The 21,180-nt window shown below is 38.7% G+C and overlaps 1 protein-coding gene across 25 annotated transcripts in view; it reads right to left on the minus strand.

Annotated features, from left to right (window-relative positions):
* The window catches only part of KCNMA1 (potassium calcium-activated channel subfamily M alpha 1), a 505,717-nt gene that overhangs the window by 370,626 nt on the left and 113,911 nt on the right, over window positions 1–21,180 (minus strand). The gene's annotated exons all lie outside the window — the stretch shown is intronic.

A 21,180-nucleotide genomic window follows, 5' to 3' on the forward strand; every position in this document is an offset into this window, starting at 1 on the left:
AGCCTAATAGTAATGACTTCCTGAACACTTGACAAGTTATGCTAAACAAGCACAGGGGAGGCAGCAACATGCAATGTGGAGGCGAGCGCCGAGCACTGGAACTGCACCCACAGATCTGCATTAGCACTTCAAGCACACCGCACAGCCCAACAGCTTGAAAGATCTTGTTTATAGATGACCTGCCTATAGGCCACTAAGCGGGAAATCAATTGTCATTAATCCCCTTTGAGGGAGCAGTTATACAAGCAAAGATGCTTGACGCCGATTCAGCAATTATTTCTACCGTAGGAACACGACCCTACGATGGCCAGAACGTGTGGCTGTGAGATGGCCGTGAGGACGCAGCTGGACAGAAAGGTAAGGGCGCTTCCTCACAGCTGTACTGAACTAATACAGCAGCTGCCCTCAGTCTGTCAGCAAGGACAGCAAAGCAACAGTAAAAACATAATATGGAGACTAACAGTTGTTTTTAGAGAATCCCAGTATTGCAATTTAATTAGCTAATCAGATTCTTCTCTGTTGAGTCCCCCTCCCGAAACGTGGGCTCCGTCTTCCTCGTAGCAATCACAGCACAGAGTGCGATGTAGCTCTATCGATAATAACAAATTATTCTGTTACAAGAGCAATTCAGTGCACTGCCTAAGCAAATAGCCAGACAGAAGGCAAAAAGCAATTTTGTATTTGCGTAAATGGGCCATGTTCCCTGACAAATTGGGATACAGTGAAAGGAATGTTTTGCACTCGGCAGTGAGACATATACTGCATCGCACAGATATATACCGAGTACAACCGGCAGGAATGAGCTCACTGCTTAGGACAGTGGCATAAGGCACGGCACCAGGCATGCCCAGGAGGGGAACGCTTGGCTAAGGACAATTTTTGACTCACATCACCACCAAGCTACATAGATCGGTCCCAAAGAAACCCCTTGACCGCCATCACTTATTTGTTTATAAACCATGAAACAGAAGCCTAGCTTTTTTTTTTTGCCTTTTTTTTTTTTGAGTGGATGGTGTGGCTCTATGTACCATACATTACAGTCAAACAAAATGCTGCTGTTTACCTAACGGGGACACATCTCCAAGCGCTGGGGGCACCCACCGGCCTCCCTGACCCTGGCCACTCTCCACCAGGCTTCTCGCCCACACTGCCTGTGGCCCACGACACCATTTTAGCCCAGCCCAAGGCCACCGGCTCCCCACAGCCCTGTCCTACACCAGCTATGCCACCAGCCCACGACTGGTTGCCCTCAGCTTCACTGCTGGGCCAGGCTGGCCCCAGGGAGGCCCCTGACGACCAGGCTGCCCCGCTCCTGGCTGCGGTGATGGGAGAAGGCCCTGGCTGCCATTGCTGGCTCAGGCACCCCCAGGGAGCCCCCAGCCCCACAGGGGCTACTGACCGGTGAAAACTTACACATGCTACTTATTTCTCTCTTCCCACCAGCCTGTCTGCCTTTTGTTAATGGTTAGAACTTGTCTTTCAGATTGGAAACTGTGCGTGCCAGAAAATAGTGCGTGGTCCTCCTCTGCATGGCACAGTGGGCTTCCATACTCTGTACAAGTTTATACCGAATAAAAAGTATGAACGTGGCTTTCATAGTAAAGGAGGTGTAATTATCTCTTCCTCTCGCCTAGGAAACCGAGATGGTGATGCAGTGCCTAACTCAGTCACCAGAGAAGTCATCAGCATAGCGAGGATGGAACCACGGGCTTCCCCAGTTTTTCCACCCAGCACCCCTATTTAAACCTCAGGGGTGCACAGCTGGCTAAAAGCATTTGTAGTGATGGAGTTTGGTATAGAAAGGCACAGAACTACAGATCATTAAACAAAAGGAGCTTAATGGAAAAATCCCCTTCATGGTACTCGACTTGAAATAACATGGGAAAATCCTGTTGTTTATATACTCCTTCCCTACTCCCAACCTTTTTGTCAAAATATCAAACCATTGTAACGACATGAGTATTCATAAGATCATGAAAATAAGTTTCCTAATACTCAATTAAATAGCGGGCTATTTACCTCATTGAAGGTAGCTTTTATGTTTTCAAAGGGTTCTAAAACCCTATGGTTCTTTTTGCTGTATTGAGTGTCGGTTGCCAATAGAATGGAGAAGATGTCACTGTCCTATTCAGCATTTCATTCTCTGAAGGTATTAAAGTCTGTAATACATCTAAACAGCTGTATTTTTACATTTTTAACACTTATTTCACCTCTATTAAAATCTCCCACCCGTACTATTTCTTAATTAAAATGTAAGTAAAACAATCATCCCCTTGCCAAGGTATCATTTGGAGCAGAGTCTCACAATCAGCTACATGCCAAGCCTAACTTTTGCCATTATTGTAGCTATAATTCATACGCTGATTAGTTGCTGTTACGTCATATTTGTATTCAGTTGGGATAGTTTACATTTTCCATCTACCCGGCTAGCTTCTTAGTTCACTTAATTGGCAGTTAAGAAAAGTTTATTCCTAAGCCATTACGCTATGGTGCAGAGATCAGTGGAGATCTAAAGGCTGCTTTCATTTACACTGTGTAGAAATCAGTCCTGTTATTAACCGTATAGTCCTGCTCCATCGCTATGTCCTCACCTGAAAGCACTGAGTAACCAACACCTGAAAAAGGTGCTTAAAAAAATAACCTGACAGTGACTGTAATAGTTTAATTATTTACAGGCTCAACAGCTACAAGTAAGGTAATAGTATCTTTATCTACTCTGCTTACCTGTTGTTTCACAAAGTGTTTGTTATTTTAATTACTTGATGACAGGAACATTCAGGTAGATTAAGTGAGAAGCAGCATACTTGGCGGAATATAAATTTCCTAAACTTAATCACAAAATGGAAGAGAATCCATGTTAGATAAGAGGGGGTGTACGGGAATCAGGACTCACTGTTCTACCAATTCCATCGACACAGACCTGGACCAGAAACTTCTGTGCTTTACCTTGTATTGTCAACAATAAATACTGACTTACATTACGCAAGTACTGGGATGTTTAAACACAGTTAGCTTAAGAAAGCAGATGTCAAAAAGGGTAAGACACTAAAAATGAGTTTTCATTTTTTTACAATTAGTCCTGCCTGCTTCACTTTACCTCTCTCTAGAATATCTGTACAAACATAGAACTAATGCACACACATGCCATTCAACCCTGGGCTGCAAAAAATAAAAGCAGAAAATGATTATGAAAACTTAAAACATAATCTGAGAATAATTGGCTTTATTAGAAGCTTTAAAAAAACAGGACACTATAAAGACAACCTGGTAAGCACCCTCTGAAGTATGGTAGTGAAAAAAAAACCCCAAACAAACCAACTCACAACAAGAAACTTGGTCTCTTGTTAAGATATGTTAGAAAACACAGGAAACAGGCAAGTAATGTGAAGGAAAAGAACCAGGTTAAAGTCTGGTGAAACAAAGAAAAGTACTTCTGATAGTCCTCTTATCTAACATGTGAGCAGTATGAATAGCCCACAAAAATCACAAATTATCAACTGCTATGAGAATACAGGGCATGAAGTCATGCTCACATCACACAAAAAGCAGCAGCATGCTCAATTTAAGCAGATTTAAAAACAGTAATACCAATGGAGCAATCCCAGTATCAGCCTTGGTATTCCATCCTAGAGAACACAAGGTGGGAAAGAACCTGCCAGAATGGTAGTTGCACCTGGTTCAGAGCATGCAGTAATAATACAGTAATAATAAAGATAAAACTTGCTTCCCCAAACTATGTTTTAACTGCCCTTCAATTAAGACCATTCCATTCCTACAGCCTGCATTTTACAAAATATTTTATATCAAATCAACAATGCTTTCATACTGACCACTCTTATAGATGGGGGATCTATTTTTATAGTCCTTTCCTTTTTGTTCAACTGCTTCCCCAAAGCTCCTAAGACATGCTATGTGAAGAGGAATAATTTTAAATATAAGACTGTTTCTCCTTTCTGTTAGACAAACTTTTAAAACACAGACTTTAACATTATTAGACTTCTATCAGTAATTCAGCTACCGTGGCCTTGGATACATTCTGTCACCATTTTGATAATTCTGAACAGGGGTCTTAAATTTGTATAAAAATAATATTTTGCTGCATTCTCAGCAGCTTGGCAACATACAGTCTATGTCAAGACGTCGGGTACCTACTGAATTCATTGCCATGGCAGATGGTAACTATATCTGATGGAGAACATCTGTGGTCTTCATCATAATAGTTACTAATTACTAGTTCTTCAGGGCAAAAAACAACCAAAAAAAACCAAACCAAAACCACCTGAAGCTGTTCACCTATTCTGCTACAGCTGAGCAAACACAGGATTTCACTGGAACACTCATAAACAAAGCAGATGGGAATGTGAGAAATGAATAGCTGCATGGAGACATAGAGACACCCTTGAAAAGAGCAAATCTTACAGCAAAGAGAAAGCAAAGGCTAAACTAAAAGTGAGCCAAGACGAACTCCCATAAGCTGGCCTATCCGCAGCATTGCTTTGAATATTAGGTCCTGAGTCAATATTAGGTTACATAGACACCAGTTATCGTACCGTAGCTATGGTTCGGCTAGTTTCAAAGGATTAATTATTGATGCAGAGAAAAACATTTTCCTTCCACTGAATAAAAGGAAACAGAATGATCCGTGGAAAACATGGCTGATAAGATAGCCAAGCATTTTGCTCTCATAAAACATTCACAAGCTATGTAATTTGGCAGGTTAAGGAAAAAAAAGTCCAAAATAGATTCCAAAACTTTTCTTCTTAGTTTAAAACTGAGATGGTAAACTCCTGTGAGTCAACTACTCCTTTTGTTCTCTGCATTCCTGCAGAAATACTGAGAAGGTCCTTGCTAGTCCTTAAGGACCAGAACCTTTCTTTCTTTGCTGACTGAATTTAAACAAACACACAAAAACACAACACCAAAATCCTTCACTGTGAAGCATCTAGCTTCCAAGACAAAATACAGTCTTTCCAGTGACCAGCTTCTCTGTTGCATCTGTGCGTACCTTCTGTAATCCTGACAGATTTGCTTCCTGTGCCCTTCATATTTCTGGTATAGGTTACTTGTATAAAATCCCCATTTCATGTCATTGTTTTCACTGACAAAAATTGCAGCAGTAGAGGAATTAACTCTAAAACCTTGACCTGAGAAACCAGGGAAACTAGATTAGTAAAATACAGTGTTCCAGCCATGATCCCACCAACAGCACAACAGTCTGTCAAATGAAGGGTTCCTGGGTATGCTGTTTTGTATTCTTACGTGAGAACCAGACACCTATGTTCTCAGAAATCTAAAGAAAACAGAAAAAGGTTCAGTTGACAGTTTAAAAACTTCTACACGTTGATGCAAAACTTTATTTCTGAACAATTGGAAAGCTGGCTGAGTGATTTCCAAACCAGCCTAAGAACTGGGAGACATGCTGAAGTCCCCATTCTGCCACCAAACTTTTTAAGTCGTTAGCCACGTTACCTAGTCTCTTCATGCCTTCACCCCACAGCTACAGAATGAGAGTAACAGTAGTTTCTGTCACAGAGGGTCCTTACCAAGATAAATATATTTAAGATTTTAAGTATTTTATTTATTACACAAATGGCAGATAAGGCAGGCATAGGGTAGGGAATTACCAGTATGCTTTAGTGTGTGTACTTGATAAGGACTGGCAAACTATTATCCAAACAGTTATCCAAGCCAATTACACCAAAGACAGAAGCATAAAAAGGGAAGCAATGAACTCCTCCAGGCACTACAATGTAATAGCACAGTCTTAATAATGATACCAGGCAAGTAAAGATAGGTGATAAAACCAGTGCCCACTTAAGTTATAGAAGAGTAAACAAGGGAGGAATATAGAAGGATTGCACAACGTGATTATCAAACAGTGCTGTTTTGTGGGGTTTTCTTTTAAATCACACTTAATGAAAGAGATTGACAGAGGCAGAACATCGTTTTCACAACTAAAAATCTATAGTAAAAGAAGAGTAATCGCAAACTGACAAGCATTCAAAATGGACGGAGTGCTTTTTTGTAAAAACCATGATCCCTAGTTCAAGTTAGCAAGAGTTTATAGCAATAGTTACATAAGTTTTGCATATAAGTTCAGAAGTTTGTGTGAACAATGTCTTTTCTTTTTATTCGTAAAAATAAATCCTTACATTTTCATTCCTTACTTCTGAATATATATCAGCCCACATTTACAGAAATAAATAACTAGTGAGCTTGTCATAAAACTACATAACAAGTTAACTTCTTGTCTGCAATACAGAAATAAAGAAACACAGGAGAAGTCAGTGAGGTACAGGTTAGGAGTATTCACTGAAAATGTTTCACAAGTAGTCAAACTAATATCTAGCCCACATCCATATATTTATTTTCCTTTTCTATAGTCAACAGAGCGTTTCTTATTAATTTCCTTTACAAAGACCAAATTATTATCACATTAAAATATTCCCTAAAGACCCTATTCAATTATGAAGTGGCAGGCAAAAGGGCAAACAAGCATTTCATTTTATTAACAGAGGCACTAAATTTAAATCAAAGGAGACGTGTCATTATTCTGTGGTCCCTGCATACCGTAGAGAAAGGTACATTAGGCGGATTAAACAATTATTATGTAAAAGAGCATATTTGTCTTTAACCATCTTTTCTGTGGTTCAAGCATTACACTGAGGCCATTCTTTCGAAATGTTTTTTTTAAAGAGAACTTCAGAGTAGCTGTGCCAGATCACTAACCTTAATTATGATGAAAACTAAACATGTAAAAATATATGAAGCAATATCAGATGGCACGGAGTTACCAAAAGTCTGGAAAAGAAAGGGATCCTTAATGGAGAAGCATAGAGAAAGGCAGAAAGGTGCATGTGTTTTCTGTTATCCTCCCACCTAACAGAAAGGAAATCAAAGAAAGCATACAATTGAAAATAAAACCAACACAGACATTATCATGAAATTAACACTGTCAAACTACCTACATCCTATTGAGTGATTGATCCAGATGAAATTTCTTTGTCATAGATGACACAGCATTCTGAAATATCAATACTTCAACAAAACCCACATTTTACTTACTGTCTTCGTGCTTAACTCACATTCATAATGCTATATGATTCACAGCAATCCAAAAAGCCTCAAAGACCTTCATGAATGTGAGAAAAAGGTCCTAATCGATGCGGAAATAAAGCAACAAACAACAGGAAAATCACCTAACTTATTTATCTTGATTACAGGAAGTACTTTAGGTGATTGCTTATAATTTTGTTGTTGCTAACGTTAAGGAATACCCAACTCCAAGTTTTTCAATCATCACTTTGTGGCACCTTTTTTACTACTGTGAAAGGATGAAAAATGCATTGAAAAATAAAGTTGGGCAAAATCAAATGCATTAAAAGAATAATTACCAGTAAACTCTTTATGATCTACATGATCTAAATTATGAGAGCAGATGTTACAAAATAATTATGCGGTAGAATCTGGAATAAGAAAACTGCTGAAAAAACTACTCTCTCTCAGGAACAGTCAACATATAAATAGATGATTAACAGGTTCCAAAAGTAGAAGGCTTATTTCACTCAAAGATATATACAAATGCAACATCTAAAGTAAGTATCAACCTGCTTTGTCGGTGAAATTAAACTTCGCAATACATCTTTCCGGTTGTAGACTTTTCTCCACCTTGCTCAACTACGCAAGAGAAGGCTTTTACCTGTTAGCAATCAGCGCACTTTATTTCATTATATTAACTTCATAATACCTTCTTGCTTGTGGTGTCAGAAGTACCGAAGACAAAGAAATGCAGACTCAATTGTAGTAGGAAATTCAGAAAAGCAATCCAGCTGACACCAGTGACTAAAACCAATGCTCTCTGGTAACCAAAAAATACAAGGACTAAACCTTTCCTCTAAAGGACCAGTTAAGTCACATTGTAAGAAAACGGTAAGTGCTATTATTTAATCCGGTACCTATGACCTCATTGGTTACTCACCGCTAGGGAAACATTTCTGTATAATCTGAATCTCATTACTCCCTTACATAAACGATTAAGTAGACAGAAGTTTTTAAACCTAAAAGAAAGAAGAAAAACACCTTGTAGATAAATTTCTTTTAGGTAATATACATTATTTTGGTCCACTTCCCAGACACTAAATGTCAGCATCCAAATTATGCAAAGTCGGTACGGTACTTGCAGACTACAAATACAGCAGCTGGTACATTATGATGCAAAGAAACACACACAGTTGCTGCAAATTCATAGACACTAACTGAAATCTAAGGCAAAGAAGAGAGGAAAGCTCAATTCTTGTTTGGCTTGCATACTACAGCTCTATTAATTTCTATTTATGCCATATAGAACGAGAATAAGCTCAGTGAATTCTCTTTGACTTTCTTAACCTCATCATTCTAAATAACAGGAGCAAGTTTTAACCGGCACAGAGATCATCATCTCCTCTTGTGGGTGTACCAGTGATGCACTGATAGGAGCTGATGCATGACTGTGACATTGAACATAGCTTTTGTAAGCAAGGAGAAGTTGGACTACTGGAAAATAAAGATACATGATGTCCATTCTTGGCAATCATAACATGAAGAATTGTGTCCAAATCTTCTTGCTCATGCCAGGATTGAATTTGCCTGTCCAAAAACTTTTAGACAAAGCTCCTGCTCTGACAGGCCCTTTTCCAAATGAGAAGAGCAACCCTTTGAAGTCCCTCAGAAGTCTGAACTGTTAGAAGCAGCCCTGGCAGACTTGCATGAGTAGCAGAAGGGAGGAGAGGTGCTTAAAGGCAGACACTGTTCTCTCTCATGAGTCTGCAGTTTTTGGCTTCAAGATTTATCAAACCCGCAAATCCTGCATATATCACAAAAACATGTTACCTCTGAATACTGAGGCCATAAATTATGCATGATACAGCAAGCAGTTATTGTCCACTGGTCAGGAAAGGTAAGGAACAGAGGTGAGAGAATAGGTCAATTTATTTATTTATTTTTGGCTCTTTTTCCAAGATTAAATGATAGCAAGAAAGAAATCAAAGGATAAGAATTGTTCAATCATCTGGGAGTACTGACTTTTAATTTGCTAAGCCTTCAGGGGAACAGCAGTTGACAGCGATCAGTAGTAAGTTAATGCTACTACAGAAATTGCAATCTTGAAAGAGGTGGAAATCAGCCATGCCCTTTGTTTGTATCTTGCAATTTTGTGATAATCTGGTAACTTTATTGCAGGGCCTAGAACTCCAGTTTTGTCTTTTAAATTTTATATAAATTATTCTGGTACAGAGTTTGCAGCAGCATAAAGATCAAGCAGCTCATCAAAGAAGGCTGCCACGCTTCACGCTATTGACAAGCCCTGTTTTACAGAACCTACTCATCAGCTTGAAGCTTTAGAGTCTTTCTCCATTAACAGTGCTGCATAATTACCTCACACAGCTTCCAAGATGCAGGTGCCACCCATCATTTATCTGTGAATGAGATTCATTGACATTCTCATCCAAGGATCACATGAAGTTAAACACTTTACCTTTTCTACTTCTTGAAATAAAAAAGACCTTAATTAAGCCCTAGTAAAGAAAAAAGTAGTAATGATTCGTACATCATTAATTCACATCTTCCAAAATTCTGACTCTAGTTTGTTCAGTAACAAGACATTGAAGTAATATGTATAACTAGAGGATGCATTTCAGAAATGCACTTTGAGAAATAAATATAACCTGAATTTCAGATTCAGCTCATGGAAATTTGGGGGGGGGAGCATGAACTATAAGAACAGCTTTATTTTCTAGCTTAAGAGTATAACTTTTACCCTCACAAACTAGTTTACCAAGGGAAATGGGATCTACAGGTTACAAATGCCGAAGTCATATGTAACACAATTCCCATTTTGCGTGCAGATACACAGCTCTAAGAGTATTCAAGGATATTTTTCACCATGGTCACCCTCTACAACTTCACTAGTTTTAGGATGCACTGTGCATAATTCAAGTGCTTGGTTTTATTAACCCTTGTAAAGTGCTCAATACAGCCAAAGTGTTGTCTAATACTTTAGTTTTACTTTCAATTACCAATGATGCCCATATTAGTAGCCATAACTGCCTTGTTTTACTAGCTAAAAACATGTTGCGGTCCTCACTCTAGGTTGCAAAAGATTTCTACTCAATAAAATTAACTTCCTGCGAAGTAGGGAGCTTCTTCCTTAAGACTAGGCCAGATAACTACTGGTTTTTGTACTGAGCTCTTCTAATAAAACTACACTACCAATCTATTTTAAAGGGCACTGTGGAAACAAAGTCTCCTTGTTATTGACTGGGTCAATAACAAGAGCTGTAAAAACTCAAATTAAAAAAAAAAATTCTTACCTTAACTCAGTTCATTTGTTTCAGGATTCAAAAATTATAAACTATTTTATTTCCTCTAACAACCCACTACTTTTGCCATATGAATTTAGCCTGGAATCACTCAGTGCCACAGAAATCTTTTCCTGTCCTGCTGTTTTCTGCTCATGCAGATAAACTACGGGAGTAACAGAAAGCTATAAACTGGGAGAGCATTCCAAACCCTATTTCCATTTTGATAAAGCAAAGAATGTTTCAAACAAGGTTCCAAGCAATTACCCAAAAGAGAGGCCAGTGTAAGAAAAACACCCAGCAAATCAGTAATTGAGCTATTTTCTGTGTTATCGGCTTTTTTTTCCCTAAGGCTACTACCTTTGCCCATCACATGCCCCAACAAACCTCCCAATCTTTGGTGCTCTCACAGGTCAGAGCGTGACCTTTGTGAGCCGCTCATTAAGTACGCACCACCTGGTGAATTCTCCTGCTCTATGAACTCCAGCAACACCTCTGCAAGTACGGTGCTAAATGCAGTTTCCCTCTTGCCTCTCAAGAGATTTATGGACACCGGTACAATTCAAACAGAAAGGGGAGAGAATGGCTGGGTCCTCTCGCTCCCAGATCTCACAGCTCTGACCTCACTAGAAAGGTCCTGGCCGTGTTTCCCGTCACGACCAGCTATAGCAGCTGTCAGCATAGGAAAGCAAACCCTGTGAAAGTCTGTACTGTCTTTTTTAAACATAATACCAATCAAAAGAAGGGAAAAAAAATAAAGCTTGAAATTCACTACTAGCCATCTCTCTGGATATTACCATCTCCGTAGGGATTACAACCTAGAAAAAAAGAGATTGCAAGTGTGGGGAAGCACCATGTGAAGCTAAGCTCACGATGATACCGCTTTTTCCACAACTACAGAAGCACAGAGATGAAACTAATAACTGGGTTCAGGTCGATGGCGTGTTGAGCATGAGCCAGGAGCGTGCCCTGGCACCGAGGGGCCGGCCGTGCCCTGGGGGCACCAGGCACAGCAGCGCCAGCCGCCTGGGGGAGGCCACTGCCCCACCGCCCGCCCTGGTCCTGCGTCTGGGGTGTGGGCGCTTCCACACACGGAGGGCACCAAACTACTGGAGTGTGTTCAGAGGAGGGTGACCAACATGGTGAAGGGTCTCGAGGGCAAAGCTTACAAGGAGCAGCTGAGGTCACTTGCTTTGCTCCACTTGGAGAAGAGGAGACTGCGAAGTGACCTCCAGCTACGGGTTGACTTCATAGAGGGCAGCAGGGGGAAAGGTGCTGATCTCTCTCTGGGGACCAGTGATAGAACAGGAGGAAACAAAATGAAGCTGTGTCAGGGGAAGTTCAGAGTGGCCATCGGGAACAGGCTCTTCACTGAGAGGGTGGTTGGTCACCAGAAAAGGCTCCGCAGGGAAATGGTCACATGACCAAGTCTGTCCGTGTTCAAAGACCTTCTGGATGATGTTGTTGTCCCATGATTCAGTTTGAGGTAGTCCTGCAAGGAGCAGGAGTTGGACAAAATGATCCTTATGGACCCCTTCCAACTTGAGATATTTAGTAATTCTATGACTAACCTTCAGTCTATACCTGCCTTTTTCTAAATCTAACCTTTCTTAAACCTTTTTAGTCCTGCTCTCCTTAGACATCCTTTTTAAGATATTTATTCCTAACACAGTAGTGATTGGGAAAGACGTCTCTGAGCTTCCAATTAGTTCAATAGAGGGTGTCTAATGAGAAAAAAAACCAAAAACACGCACACACACAAACCACATGCTGAGACAGGATTTGTGATCCATTCAGGAGATAGGGAGGTATCACCCCTCTTCATTTTGTACTTTCTGTTTGCTTGATTTGGGGTTGGGGGGGCAGGGGGGATTTGTGGTGTTCCCCCCCTCATCCAATACATAACAATTTGTCATTTGGTGTCCACAAGTTTGGCTCAGAGCCTTCACTTTCTTTCTGAGCATCTTTTACTATTGCCATTAACTGAGGTGGCACCGAATACTGAAAATACAATCAACAGCAGCACACATCTCTCTGGATGAAACTCTGCCAGCCTCCTGGGGTGACAGCAGATGTTTTTGTTATTCCTCATGTCTTGTAGGAGCCAATACTAACCCAGGGAAGGAGCCAAAAAATGAAAGCAAGACTGACAGCAGGAATAATATCATAGCCCAATACGCACTGAGGTCACCATTTAACTAAATAAGGCATTCATGGGAAGATAAACACCAAATTACCAAAATGGTTACACAGCCTTTCAGCTTGCTGGAATTTTTTTTTTTTTTTCTCTCTATAAGAAAATAAAAATACAATTGTAATAGTGAGATACCATTAGGTAGGGTCTAAACCCAAGACTGTGTTTGGCAAAGCTACTGCAACTGGAAACTGGAATAATGAAAGCTCCCAGATAATCAGACTCCAGGAGGATGGGAGTTGCATTGTTTTGACTGTTTAGTTGTAAAAGCAAGCATATGGGAATTGCTGAAACAAATATGCACACACAGTTTGCCGATACACAGTTCATAGGAATTAGGGAGAAATCTGTATTCCTGAAAATTATATGAATTCAAATTTAGATTCTTAACAGTATGGAATTTGCTGGAGTCTGCTTCATTATTACTTGTAAAATTAATTGTTTTCCTTAGCAAATTTTGACACTGAATATCAGAATTTGATAGTAAACTCAGGCCTCATATTGACAAATGAGTTATCCTCTCTGTTAGTGAGACTACAATTCAAATACTCTCATAAAAGGAAATTTGAATGGTACAGTGATTCTCACAGGTTAGTAGTCACATGTTTTTAGTCTATGTGGTAAAGTTATCTTTTTCTTAAGATACATATAATATCAGCACTGAAAAATCTTTTAAAATAACTTAAATTTTGAAATAATGACAGTTCCAGGAAGAAATTAAACTTACATCTTGATCTTTTTACATACATTCAATATAGCAACTGTTTTCATTTCTATAGAAAATAAATAATGTATAATTTTCTTATCGGTCCTAAGGGACTAATTGAAGAAAGTCTCATTCACTGTAACATTTTTTAAAGCCACAAAAACTTCTATGTCGATAAGCTTCTAACAAGTAATAAAACAATTTTCTAAAAGCAAACTGATGCAAGTCTACTTTAAAAAAAAGCCACAGTTTTCATTTTCATATGGTGCTTTCAAAATATTCTACTCAGTTCAGCTTAACCTTCATTTTTATAGATACTTAATAAAAGCTTTTAAGACAGATTCAAATATGGCTAAAAGAATGAAGGGAAATACAATTAATCAATTTAAACACAAACTTCTGTTAGGAGTAGGGCAAGATTTCCTTCACAAGTGACATTCCTGACTATATTGCATGACTGACTTCACCTTGCAGAAAAAGGACTATCAGAGGTGTGAATACAAATCTTGTTCCTGGCTACTAAGTTATAGTGCAGAAGCCATACTAACAATTAACTCATATGAAGAGAGGGGCCAGTTTCTTATTATTAATTCTAGGTTATTACAATACAGCTTTGAGTCTGCTTCCTGACATCTTAGCCAGCACCCCAGTGATGGTGGCATCACTGGCTTGCTGTGCTCCAGATCCTGGAGTTCAGGAGAATGCTTTCATTACTTGGAGACCTAGCAACAGTGATATTTACTGAAATGATCAGTCACACACAGAAAAAATACATTTTTAAAAATGTATGATTTTCTACTGTGCTCTGCGCTCCCTGTAATCAGCAAGTTCTGCTGGAATCCAAGTGGGGGAAATTTTTCATCAACATAGACATATCAATTATGAGAATGTCAGCCCTGCTGGAAGCCAGGCACAAACTGTTGTTAGATAGGATGCTTTTGAGATGGCTGAAGCAAAACAGTAGAAAAGTATAAAAATAAATTGAATACTTAACAGGAAAAGTAAGTTTAAAACTCCATACAACTTGTACGCAAGTCCCAAGTCACTAACAAAACTCTTCCCCCTCCCTCATCCCTTCCGTGCGAGTTTGAGGTTGTGTCTTGACTTTTACATTTAACTCACCCTCTCACATACACACACACAGCATCCAGGTATTTTTGAAAATCCTGATACATTAACTATGTCTGACATATTGCGATGAAATGCAATCGCCTTCTCTGACAACCACAGCTAACAATGCAACTGACAAAAGAGAATCTAGTTGATGCTGCTGCCAGTCATATGGATGATGACTGACCATTACATCGGGAAAAGTAAAACACTTCCACTAAAACCGCTTTGTGACTGCTGTTCAGCCCGAATTAGTAAAACACCAGTTCTGCATTTGGTAACTGATCACTAAACAAACGAAGTGACTGATTTCAAGAAGGTATTCCTACTGAATCAACAAGCCTTAGTAAGAGTGCTTATACCAAAGAACTGCCCCAACAAATATCACGGTACTTTCTAGGATGAACAGAGATTCTAGCATAGAATGACGTACACAGTAGATCCCAGAACTGAGTTCCTTGAGAGACCATACAGCTGTTGGAGGGTCACTCCAATTACTGGCACACATGTTGTGCCAAAACTGCCTCAGAACACAAATTTGGTCATGCTACCAGTATTTTTTTCCCAAACACATTCAGACATACAAACAGTGTTACCTCTGATAACTCTGGACCTTTTGCAAGTTCCAACGAGTCTATAAAATCTGCAGAGGTCCCTGCATGCAGCTTCCTGAAAAATGAATGCTTTCTCGTTTATGAGAGCATGCATACATATCTCCAGAGCATAGTGTCAATACTCTCTCCTTTTCCTTTTTTTTTTTTTGCTAATAAAATGTAGCTTATTATAACACTGCCTTTCTTTACAATGTGGTAATATAGCATTGCCATCAGATGAGTTCGAGGTGGTCTAATCAAAACTAAAATCCTCATTATTAGAATATACAGGGTAGCAACCCAGTTATTAGCTCAACGAAAACAGGAGGCATTTGGTTGGATGGCTTGGCTTTGGGTTTTTTTAAGCTAAAGAAATTCCAAGTCAGCGACACAGACAATAAAGGTATATTGATTCATAAGAACTACGGATCCGGGCCAACAAGTATAAAGACGCATTCCCTCCAGGACAGGACAAAGCATATGGCTCTATAAATGACTCCATATGACTTCCATATGGCTTTGTAAATTATCTTTTCCTTACCTATGTTGTATTTGATGCAACATCTGCTATCTTTCTTTGTACCATCCATATATTATATTCCAAAACCACTCCCAAGTAATATTTGACAGTACTATATAAGCATAACTTCAAAATTATTATTCTATGGGTTACATGAGTAAAATTAATCAAGTCTTCAATAGCAGAAAGAGATATTGTACAATCTCACATGATTCATGCCAAGATGTTCACTAGATTTATATATATAAATACACACACACCCGAGCTCCACCACAGGACAACCAGCAGCACTCTCATTAACTTGCTGCTTTGCACAGAAACCACCATACACAGTTCATTTTGACTTCTTCCACCATACTGCAAAGAGCAACTCGGAACTATTTACTCTGTTGACTGTTTAGACCTTTTCACTGGATGAAGTGAACTGTCAAGCAAACTATATAGAAAGCTTGCATTTTTCAGTTTGTTTCGGTTTAATATTTCAGTTTTCATATTTCACAAAGGAACTAGCATATTCTTTCTCTGGTGCTTCCAGTGCCAAAATAATTTGTATTAGTAAATATCTACTGGTCTATGGCCCAGATCAGTCATTTAAGCTCACTAGGTTCTACAGATTCAGCCTGGGAACACAAACGTATCTATGAATTATAAAAGCAATCCCTGTAGCTCTGGCAACTAGTGCTATGCAATGACCAGTAGCCTATGTCGCCTCTGTGGGATGAATGCAAATAAAACATCTTTGGTTCTGTACACATGTATTTAAGAGTTGTGTGACTAAACGCAGATCCAGAGAGATTACAGTTCCAAAGGCCAGAAAAGGATTACTGAGGACAGAACCACTTACTTAATACATATAGCACTTACTCAAAACATTTAAATAATAGACTTACTACAAGCTGTATGGAAGATTTTCATGAGTCGCACAACCAATTTTCATTAAACATAACTTGGCAGCTTTGTCATTTCTCAGTTCAAGGGCTGATAGATTGCTACTCGTGCAAACAAGAATAAATAACTTCACACTTTGAAGAAAGACTTGCTGGGTTTTCCTAGGGGGTTTGGGATTTTATTTTAAATAAAGACCTTTACACAGATCACAAATGAAGCTATAGCAGTCCAACATCAGTTAGCACCTGTAACTAATGGCACAAACCCTAACAAAAATTCAAAATATTTAAGTTATGTATAGCGGAAAGATACTTCAACCTTCATAACATGGAAACTTGGATAATGTAGCCTCTATGACACACTAGCTTGTATAAGTATCTTTAATGCCTAATTTGAGCTGTCTAATATTTACAGACAGGATAAGCTGGTGACTGCAGTAATTGTTCACTCTTTCAAAAGGACAAAGAAACACTTGTGCACAAGGTTTTAATTCAAAGACCGTGTTCTAAACTAGACCTCCTTCAGGTCAAGCCCATTTGTTATAAAGCTAGAAAATACAAAATCCCAATTCATAATTTAAGCCTGACTTACAGCCAAATTGATTCTTCTGCTAGTAGTCAAAACAATCTTAGCAACCAATTGAAAACTTTATGAAGGGGTAAGGGCTAATAATTGCTGCACTCCATTTCTCAGTAGAAGTCCCAAATTAGTTGCATGACCACTTTTGCCTGTGTATTCTCCTTTATTTCACCCCATCATGCATCAAGTTAGCCTCTCGAGAGAAATAATGGAATAAATGGAAAGAAAATTATCTATTTTTCTGCCCACATCAGTCTTCAAACACATTAACAGGGAAGACCAGGAAAAGCTAACTTATTCAGTGTGGTAGTGCTTGTTTGGGAACAAACCAAGACCTTTATTCCAGAAGGCTGTTAATTCACCAATTCTCTTAAGTACTAAAAGGGAACCTAAAAGTAATGGGAAATCTAAGTAAACGTAAGTTACTTGGCACTCTCAGAACTCCTCGGGACATGGATTAAAAGTGAAAATTACTTTTTCTACACTGTCTACATTCAAGCGTACCTTAAAAGAGTTTTGGAAAGTCACTGTTGTTGTTCTACACAGCAAGTTCAGATGGCAAGAAATCTATGAAAGAGCTTGAGCAAATATCAAGATCTCTCCTGTAGTGAGGGGTTTTGGGGTTTAGATCATTTAGATACATGTTAATGCATGTGGAAGAAACCATTAATTTAAGTACGTAGCATTACCCATTTAAAGCGTTATTGAAGGCTGAAACATTTATCTCAGTGTCTTCTAACTGAACTCTAAGATGGCATATAACAAGACAAAATTCATCTACTTATAATTATCAAAAAAATCTTACGGTTTTGAAAGTGCAAGGAAGTTAAGCGTGCTACCGTGGTAGAAAAATCTACTATCAATAATGAATTAAAAATATCAAATCAAGTGCCTCTGGGCTTGAGCCCACTGTAAAACCTCTCCTGATACTGGTATGCAGATATGTAAAAAATGAATTACCACATCTTGAGACACTTTCATGTCTGAGTCAAAGGGACTGAATAAAGGTAACTAGCTAGTAGAAGTTCATCACATCGTAATCAGAAGCATTTTTCATTATCTAGTTGCTGGGTATTCTTTGAAGATTAGTAACATATACCATACCAGTATATACATAACAATTCATAAGCACAAAGCCATCAGAAAAATACATAGCCAATTAACATGTACAAAAATACTCCAATATAGATGAGGAACAATTTTTTTCCAAATTGGTCGTGTTTTATTCTTTCTTAATTGAAGGGCAAATTAAGAAATAAAATGCCAGTGATGGCTAATTGTGACTTCAAACACCTGTGGGACTTAAATCTCCTGTGAGACTTTGGTTTGGCAGGTTGAGCGGGGTTTGGATTTATTTTGTTTAAAACTCAAAAGGGAGAGCTTTAAAAAATTATATCAATACAAAGCAGTCCTTAGCGTAATAGATGCAATAGGGAAAAATTTTCTTCCCTAGCAAGTAACAATTTTACTACATACTATACTGTAACGCTCTTTATTTAAGAAAGGTCAGAACGCCGATTTAAGAGTAAGAAAAGTTTTTCATAGTTTTCAGCAGTCTTTCAACTAGCCCTCTTCTACGTTTAATTCCCTTCCCTAGCCAGGAACAGGTAACCAGAAGGACTTGAATTTCACTGTGTCAGATCTATCTTTTGTTTGGTTTTGGAACGCGGGAAAGTAAAGCACTCATTCTGTCAGAATACAACTTTACACCTACAAAAGGGTGCATTCTGGTAGCAATAGCCACTCAAAGGTGCTGGCTACCTAAATATCAATACCACACATTGTTGCAGTACTCAACCATTATCGCTTGTCATCAACTAATATGTGAACGATCCTTCTTCCAAAATTGCTATGCCCAAAATGAGCAGCTGCCGAGAAGCTGACACTTCTGAAGCTGTTACACCAAACCAAAATCTGCCTAAGCAAGTAATAAGCTCTTTCGTGCAAGATGGATGAGTAAAAACAGTGCATTTACACACACTAAGGACTGTGTGATTTTATTAACAGGAATAGGAACAGTAGCCTTGGGATCCAGAAAACATACGCATTAACCAACCTGCAGACTACTTTCTCCAACCTCTTAGGACAGTTCATTCTGTTCTGTGCTGTCTAATTTTGTATGTGCACAATTCACTCAACTTTTCCATAAATAGAAGACAGAGTACATCTGGAGAACAAATAAATCTAAAGACATACTATTGTGTTTCAACTAAACATTAGTTTTCTGTAGGTGGGAAGTTGTATTCACTGTCAGGAGACCACATGCAAGTAGTGAAGTTTGCTAATTCATCATAGGTCACACACCTCTACAGAAGAAAAAACATTACAATTCAGATATATTTTTTTCCCTATTAAGGAAAAACAACAAAAGATTCCATGAGATATACTTTGGAGTCTTATTTTCTTTTCTAGGTAAATAAATATATATATCTACAAGGTCACCCTTACCTAGGAATAAGAAAGGCTTACAAATACTTCCTTGACAAAAATCCACATTATAACTTCAGATTGTAAAGCAGAACACGCTACTAAAAATACCGTATAAATAGAAATAAAACTGACAGTGTCCTTGTATACGCTGAACAAAAGCAAAACAAAAATACAGTAATGCATAAGAAAAAAAATAGCATTCATTTTTTAATAATCAATCTTTTATTTTTGCTGCTATTTATTTGCCAAACTATTCTAAGCAGAGATATTTCTTAATGCCTAACCACAACACCCTGAAACTAGCAAGAGGTCATTCACAGAATCGGATTTGGATGCTGTCAGACAAGTAATACACATAAAAGCATCTACACATCGTAGTATTCCCCCTCCACCAGAAATCACTACACTAATCCTGTGAGTAAAGACTGCCTACATTATCATCATTAGTATCAACAGGATACCAGAAATCATTCATTTTCACACAGTCGCTTCTCTCAAAGCACTAGGGCTCTGTCAAATTGGAACTGCTTTTTGCACACAGCAACTTACTAACACAATTTGGGAGTTTCACTCTAACCTACCACCAAGAGGCACTTAGAGAAAAGAAAGTTAAACAGCTAAGGCACAGGATGGGAATCTTTGAGGTCTGACAAGTGGCCTTCATTACCAGTGAAGCAGATTTTGGGGGAGAACTTCAGATGGTACTTTGCCAGCCTCAGTTACATCATTTGTACACTTGAGATTGATTACTTAAATTGTCTGGAAGTAAAGAGTTTTCACATCATGATCATCAGCAGCATTTCTAAATTATTTCAAGTCGCTAGGGCTGAAAATATAAATACCTAATTTCGACTCATCTATCATGCTACTATTACAATAGTGGCCAAACATCTCGCAGACTTCAGCATTTACTCAGAATACTGATGGCCTGGAAATACTTGCCTTCAGATTTAGACAAAGCAGATAAATGGTTGACTTGTTTTTCCAGTTTTAAAAAGCAGGTATGGAGAAACTGAAAGGCAAGCAGGAACCCTGTAAGGAATACAGATCTAAAATCAGATGACAGGTTGTAAGCTACAGCACTAACGAATGGAATAACTTTCCTCTTCCATGGGGTGTATATAAGCAGAATCCTTTGACCTCCTAAAGAAACCGTACACAGGCTAGAACTTCCGAGAATTTTTTTCCGAGTCCTAGAGGTCATCTTTTCAAAATAACCTCATGTTATTTGGTGTATACATTAAATACATTAGTTCTAGTCTAGATCCTTTGACAATTTCCTATTCTAATTATTTTCCATTGGGCTAGAAAACACGGTACTTCTCAGTACTGTAAATATAGTCCATGTCCTCATTCTTCCCCCTGTTCCTTACAGAGAAAGGATCATCACAAAATTTAGGCCAGTTCCTACCTGAGTTTTGGCAGTGCTTTGGTAAGATTCTGCCTTATCTTAAGAGTCTCTGCACCAAAGTTGCCATTTAGAAAAGGGATTACCAATTTCTTCGATTAATTCCTTGTGTCTGCTACCAGCAACTCCATCTTTGAACATAACAAAAGGAGAGCAGACGGACATCACACTGCACAAAGCCAGGACAACAGCTCCATCCACACACTAACCCCAGACTTCTAAGCCCAAGAAAAAAATTGTCCTCGCTAAGAGGAGATGCATTTTCACATGAATAATGTTTTTTTTCAGGGTATGTCTATCTGAAAGTATCCTCAGTCAATAAATGGAACCACTACTTCAGTTCCTGTTCAAGAAACTCCCGCGTACAGTGGCTGAAATGGATCAGGATTCCTGCCTGCCATGCCAAGGACTGCACTTT

The sequence above is a fragment of the Falco peregrinus genome, chromosome 1 (genome assembly GCF_023634155.1).
Source record: "Falco peregrinus isolate bFalPer1 chromosome 1, bFalPer1.pri, whole genome shotgun sequence".
Taxonomy (NCBI): Eukaryota; Metazoa; Chordata; class Aves; order Falconiformes; family Falconidae; genus Falco; species Falco peregrinus.